A 7,807-nucleotide genomic window follows, 5' to 3' on the forward strand; every position below is an offset into this window, starting at 1 on the left:
AGTAAAAACGGTTTTAACTGACGGCCAGGTCTATGTCTCCTGATATTGTACCATGGCAGTGTGTGTATGAAAAGCTCTGCTGGTTGATTTGTGAGTGATGCAGCTGTCTCCAGAAAAGAATTTCTGACCATGACTTAAGAAATGATGCATCAGTGAAGCAGGACAGAGTTGCCTCACAGAAATTTTAGCCTGGTCATTTTTTCAGTCCTGAAATAAAATACTGTCAATGTGCAAGCTCACATCTTCAATCAGCCTCAAGGGTTCTTGTTTTTTCATTTTTCTATTTTTCTTGCAGTAAAAAGGTAAGATAGAAGAATAATCTTTTTCGTCTGTCTTCTCTTTCTTCCAGTAGAAATTTTATCTTTAGCTGTACCTGGAACTTCTATTTTGTCAACACTTCTGGCTAAGAGAAATCAAGCAAGGTGCACAAGCAAGAAAACACCATCTGTAATGATGACAAACTATAAACAGCATTCACAGGCCATTAAATTTGTAATCTTTTTCTCTTCATCATTATTCTCTTACGTCCATTAAATTCTTCCACAACCAAGTGAAAAAGCCAAAGGTGACAGCAGTAGAGTGATAGACAAGAATTTTTATTGTCCTGTCGATACAGATAAACCCAGAGCTGATAGAATGTCAGGCAAACTTCCCCAGTAATGACTAAAGTTCAGTAATCTCTGAAAAAGGGAGAAAATACAAATGATTTTTATGCCCGTTAGGCTTTTAAGAAGATTTATGTTACTGAAGTATCCTGACTCTATGGAAGATGCTTTGAATGATATTTATTGTTCACAGGAAACTATTATCTGCACTTGATCGGCCTGCTTCAAATCACAGATTTTCAAAGTTGCAAGACAACCAGAGGCATCCCACAGCCAAAATTCTCTTGAGAAACTGGAAAGACCTAGAAGATGAGGGAATGAAAATGACTCAATGGACACAACTAAGCAACTTGCAACTGATTTTGAATAGCTGCCAAGACCCTCTGTTGGTCATGGAGAGGAGGGTTTACATCTCCACCCAGGGAAAAGAAGAGAAAGGAACATGCTGAGAGCCAGATATAGAACAGATACATGCCTAGGGGAACAACAGAGACAGTAAGGTAAAGCCTAAGTTTATTAGTATGGCCTAATCTAGGATGTTATAGCGCAACTGTCCCTGACTGTTGTTTGTCAATGGATGCCACCACCGGTAGTAGCATCACATTAGACCTAGAACTTTACTTTACTTGACTTCCAAATAAATGCTGAGAGTGCAGTAGGACTCTGCAAAGGTTTGATAACAATACTTGGCAACAATACTTAAGGTAGGTGGGATGGGACCCAAAAGGATTAAATTGTCTAAGAGTCCCCACTGGTTTGTTAAACTAGTGCTGGAGATACAGGCATCTAATGAAAGGAGAATTGGACTGGTCTCTGGACGTATCTGAATTTCACTATAGGATGGTATGTAAGCTCATACTGAACCTGGGAACCATTTGTCATTGGAACAGGTTACTGGCTTTATCTTGGGGAGAGATGAGATTTATTCCTGCCTTTAGCTGTAGACGTATCTTCTTCTTGAGCTTTTTACTTCATAGATTCAAATACTCAAAAAAATGTTGGTTGGGAGAGACCACCCTCCCACTTGAAGCCAGGCTGCCATCATTACTAGATCAGGCTGGCCATAGATCTTCCTGAGGGAGATTCTACAATCTAAAGAACCTGTTCTGGAGTTGCACTACCTTCTTGCGTGAGCTTTTCCTACTTTTCAGTCTGAATGTTTTGAACACCAATTTTGTCTTCTCTTTGTTTTAGCACCTGCCAACCAAGAAGAGTTTGGCTTCTTCAGCTTTGTAACTCCCTCTCAAGTAGTTGTAGGCTGGTATTAGCTTGCCCCTTAGCCGCCTCTTCTCCAGGCTAAACAAGCCCAGCTCTCAACTGTCTCCGTGTAGGTTGTGTGCTCACCACCTTGGTAGCCCTCCACTTGGTAACCTTCCTCAGTTTCTCCATGTCCCTCTTGAACTGGGGGCCCACACCAGAAACAGTACTCCATGTTCAGCCTCCCAGTGCTAAGAAGAAGGAGATCATAATTTCTTCTGATCTCCTGATAATGCTTTTCCAAAGGCAGATGAATATGCAGTTTGCCTTCTTTGCAAAGAGAGAACATTGTTGGCTGCTTGGTCGCCAGTGCAATCTCCAAATCTTTTCCAGTCAGTTGATTCTCAACCTTTGAGACCAGTGGTCCAGCCAGCTTTTGAACCTCTGTCAATTGCTTTGACCTGCCCATACTTCCTCAGTTTACCATGCTGTGGGAGCCGGTGTTATAAAGGTCAACTATTTAGTAACAGAAGACAATCAGGTCGGTCAAGCATTATTTGCTTTTGCTAAAACCATTTTCATTTTTCCTGGTTACATTCTTGCCTTTCATGTGGTTGGAAATGTCCACAGCGTACATTTCAGTTATTGATGGCAAAAACCTTCTGGGTATTATGGGGTTGCTTTAAAACAGTCAGGATGAAATGTGACAATTGCTGGGTCATCCCTGTGGTTATCATTCATATTGGTGGTGGTGAATGACTTGACTACGAGATACACCTCAGGCTTCCTCCTTCTGCCAATGTTTACTAGTTTAAAAGTTGTTATAATAAACCTTATTCTAGCTCAGAGCTCCAGCTCAGTTTTTTCCTTAGCTGCAAGCTCAGAGCACTAGCTGAGTACGTGCAGTCCTGATGTAAGTGCAGTCCTTGCAATTCTACTTTACACTCAACTGAACTACGAAACCCAGCAGAATCTGAGACCAGCTTTTCAGGGCAGCTTTCCAGGTTTCTTAGGCTGCAAAAGCTGATCAAGAGAGAATGCCAGCTGGGAATTTCAAGTAGAAGATTTTCTCATCAACTGTCTTCTGTGGCCTGGGATGTTTTTGGCTCCTAAAGCCCATAGTAATCCCTGACAGGGGAGGAGCACTCAGGAGCGCAGCGTGGCAATGGGTTGATGTCTCCAGATCACAAGGGGAGAGGATCACTGGATCAGTGAAATGCAAGGCCAGCATAGAGGAGCAGCTGTCACTAAAGAAGAAATGGGATTAAATCCCAGGATCTATAGGCATAGCGGCAAAGAGGGCTGGATTCAACATCCGTGTGGATGTGATAGTTGTGCAGCCACGTGAGTATTGCACGTGACTGGGAGTACAACCTTATTTGGGGAGGGTCACATGCTGCCTTCCTCCCATGGCAAATCCACCCTTGGTTTATCCTGAAATCATTGTGCAAAGCTGGCCCAGGAAGTCTCTGCAGCTGTAAGAGCAGGAAGAAGTCTGGACCCGAAGAGTAAAATGCAAAGTCTGTGCCATGGGTATGAGGTTTGCCATCTGTGGTGGGATAGTGTGAAAACCCTTTGGATCCAGAAGTGGAAGTGAAACAGATGAGCCTACATGAGAGATTTTCCAGAGGAGAAAGATCCAGACAACTCCTGTTGTCCCCAGAGAGATCTGCTGCCTGATAAGCATCACTAGGTGTTTCAGCATAAACAGTGCTCTAAGGAAAACTGGCACCAGGTATGGGTGCTGAGTACCTTCCTGTACCTAGAGGCAATCACAGTGCTCGCCATCCAGCTCTCCTTGCCAGATAAATTGCTATCTGAAATCTCCATCTGAGGATTTAGCAAAGCAAAATGGCTCTTTAAATTATAAAGTGGCAAAATCTTGCACTTTTTTTGAGATTACTTTAAACCTCAGTCTTTGCAACAGGCTGCAGCAAGAGGGAGTAAAAGAACAAAAAGCCCTTGCTGTTAATATTTATGGCAACTAAAGCAAAATCGCATCACATTTGCAGATGAATGGGAGCCCCTGTTAAAAGCTGCAGCAGCTTAATTTTGGGATGGCACTGGTTTGGGGCTTGATTGTCTGAAATAACAAAGGAGAGCTTTCATGTTAATTAATTTAGAGGAATTATTAGTGTTAAAAATAAATAGTTCAATCACCTTTCCAAAAATAATCTGAGTGAGGGAAATGAAATTCAGTGGAAAGACGATACAGGTTTTATTTCAGTTCCAGATTTTTTTTCAAATAATTTTTGTGTGCCAAATGCATTGCCCTTATGTGCCGTCCTAGGATTTAGTTCTGATAATACCTTTGTAACAACTGTATAAATATTGCTACAAAACAAGTCACATAGGTAAATAATTTCCATTTGTTCAGTGAAATAAGAGGCACTTGGAAATAGTTGTTTTGATGTATATAATTAGTCCTTCTTTTATTTAAAGAATGAAGCATCCAGAACCTCTTAAGAAAAAAAGATCTCTCTGTAATATTTACAGTTGAGAGCCATCATTTCTTTTCCTAAGGGAAACTGCAACAAGCTCTGTTGTATCCTGATTTGTAATTATTTTTTTTCAAACAGAGATTCCTTTTGGAGGAATTATGTGTAATGTCGAACTACAGTATTCATCACTCACCGTGGCTTGATAGGAATCAATGGAGCAGTGTTCTTCTTGGGCTCCCTTCATTACACAGTCCTTACAGAGAAAACTGATGATTTAAAATTAGTGTAGATTCACAAAATCCTGATTATACAAATATTTACTAGAGAGAGATTTTACTGCTTAGCCTAAAAGACATACGAGTGCAAGATAGACCAGGCTACATTGTGCCCCTGCCCTATATCAAAAACTCAGCTGGTTAAGCCCACCCAATTCTGTTTCTTTCTCTCCATTCTCTTTCATTCTTCTTTCTCCTTTTCTACTTCGTCAAAGTGCAGGCAGTGTTGGCATAGTCCCTGAGGTGCTTCTGTGGTGCAGGCTCCATTGTCTAGCATGTTTCAGAAGACAGGAATCCTGTGGCACCAGGAGGCGTCTTGAGACCCCATTTTCACAAGTAGTCTCTGATTGCGAGTGTGAAACACTCTTGAGGAAAGGATTCCTACAGATGGTAGATTATTGCAATCATTGTCATAAGGATTTATGTCCTTGACCAAGTCCATATTTCCACCTGTCTCTGAACCTGCCCGGTCCCAAGTGAAGATTTGTGTACTCAGCCGCGTTCCCTTCTGTTCCTGCTTCTCTTCTCAAGGCTATATAAATCCTTAGGAAAATGCTTGGTCCACTGCATCAGCTACCCAGAACTGGTATTTACTCCCTTCACTAGATTTCTGCTTGTGTTTCCTGACCCCAAAAATGAGAACGTCCTCAAACCCTCTCATGCCTGTGCAGATCTCTGCCTTGGCAGTAGTTCCTCCCTGGCGAAGAGGAACACCCCCTGCTACCCTGCCACTGCTTATCCTGGTAAAGGCAGAGGCTGAAGAGGCCAGCTGAGACCTGCATTTTTCATTTGCTCTTATAGCATCATGTTTTATAGTATCAACAATTGTCTCCTGTTCCATGGTCGCCAGGGCTCGCTTCTCTCCCCTCCCTCGAGGCAATATTGGCTGTATGAAACAGAAGAGCACTCTCCTGATCTGGTAGTGTAGCAGCTCTATTGGAAAACACATTCTCATCAGGGGCTGGAGCTGGATGTGTGGTGTAGTGTGTGCTATCGAAATGTCAGATCAGGTGAAACCTCGGGTCAGGATACCCATGAGTGCAGCCTTTTCTTTCTACGTGAGCACGGCCATGGAGTCCGGTCACTACACACCAGTGCTTTGTTTTGGCTGAGTACATTAATTCAGCCCTCCCCAATGACAGCATAAGGGCTTACTGTAGTCCCCAACTCAGAAAGCTATCGCTTACATAAAAAGACAGGGGATTATTTTTTTGTGCCGAAGACTCTGGCTTCGTATCTCTGATGGCTCAATCCTCACATCACCTGTGGCAGAAAGATGGCTGGCAACAAGATTAGACTATAGCAATTTAAAATGTCTCTCTCAGATAAGTGCAGACCATGAGTATTCAAAAGCACACATAATCAGATTGTAAAATTGACTACCACAGCATGCCTCAGGCACCAAGAGTATAAATAAGGATTAGGCAAATTTAGGGAAGACAGGTCCATCTGTAGCTATTAAACATAAGGGATCAGGCACAATTTCTGCTGCTGGAATCTCCTAAACTGATGATTCCTGGAAACAGGGATCGGGGAAAGGCTCATACTGTATGTCTCCGTCTTATATCCACCCGCAATAAGGGAAATGCTGGAAAAATTGGCTGTGGTTCTCAGGTCGGATCTGGTATTTTCTCTCCATGACTGGCTTGTTTGCGTTTGCTGAAGAGCTCTGCAGGTGTATTATACTCACAGTGTATAAAGTGTACTTTACCAGGCACATCTATATCACTCACTGGTCACTCGTCACAATCCAGAGATGATCATCTGCCCAAATAAGACAGCCAGATTTTTTTCTCTCATTAGCCTTAGCCACTCCTTAGCATGCAAATCTCTATTACAATCCCAGGAGAAATTTCTTCTGATCTCTTATTAATTTTGTTCTTCCAAGTTCTTTTCTTGTCTCACCCATTCATCTCTTGAATTTCATCCCTTTAGATTAAAGGGTCTTTAAGAGACTTATCCTAGGAAGGTGTCACTCTTTAGTGCATCCTTTGGGATAGATCCACCTGGTCAATCGATTGTATAGAAGACAAAGGATTGGTCTGATAAAAAGTAGCTCCATCCCTAATCCTTGCTGCTTTGCTGATTGCACCATGACTCAGTTTCCCTCATTTATACAATAGTAAAATTCACTGGCCTTTGTGAAGAGCTTTGGGCTTAGTAAAGGAAAGGTGTTGTTTAAGTGCAAAGTGTTAATTATTACTACCAACAGGCTGTAACTAATAGTAACCATTTAGCTGGGAGATATGGAAACAGGTATGCAGTTAATTGGTTTACAGTAGATTTAGCTGAGGTCTGGTGGTTACATTGCAGACAATCCATCATTGTTGTAAGCAGCATGAAGTTATGCCCAGCCTCAATTACCGTGAGTCTCCCTTCGCCTGTGGTCTTGTGCTAATATCCCAAGACATGTCACCAGTGAGCATTTGAGTGAAATCTCTAGAAGAATGTGGAACAAATCTGTAAATCTCTTTCTGAAATACCCTGCCAAAAAACACAAGAAAGTCTTCCATGTTAGGAAGGAAATGTTAAAAACCTTAATTAAAAAATAAACTCTCCTGGAAATCAAATGGGAATGAGTTAGAGCAGGCAGATGGGGGTGGAATAAAATTCCAGTGGAAGAGCCTTCAATTTCCTCCGGTTTTAAAGCCTGTGGACACTTGCAAGTGCCTGTTAAAGCTTGGGCCCCTGTCCTGCTGCATGGGCAGTCACCAGCGATGCTGCCTGCAGTAAGGGACCAACGGCTCCTATGACCAGCAGAGATCAACCTCTGCAATCAGGGCTTGGTGATCTCCTCTGGCCACCACTAGTGACTGCTCTGTGGGGAAGAGATCTAGTGAGAGAGGAGCACAGCTCCTGGGGGAGAAATTGTTTGTCCTGAAAACGTGAGACAGCTAGAGCAGAAAGGGGTTTTTTTCTGCTGATAAACCAGTGGTGGGGAATCTCTCTCCCCCCCTCCCGCCGCCAGCTGCTGTCATTTCATTTCCAAAACCTTGTCCCTGTCTCCATCAGCATTTATGTGACTACATCTCTGCCATGCCTGAGTGATTTATCTAAACATCGGCAGCTACTGTACATGATGGTACAGCAAAGCAAAGGCAGAGGAGGAAATGGAGGGGTAGAAACGTGACTTTCCCTCTGTGAAATCAAGCACAGGTGCCTATTCCCAGCAACTCCAGTGCACTTACATCAGTCAGCGGGGGAGAGAAAGGGGCACTTCAGAGCCTGCTCAGACATTTAAGGCCACTTAATTAATCGAATTAAAATATTTCCTCTGGAAAGACTATAC

This window comes from Platalea leucorodia, assembly GCF_965183815.1.
Source record: "Platalea leucorodia genome assembly, chromosome: 4".
In the NCBI taxonomy this organism is placed as follows: Eukaryota; Metazoa; Chordata; class Aves; order Pelecaniformes; family Threskiornithidae; genus Platalea; species Platalea leucorodia.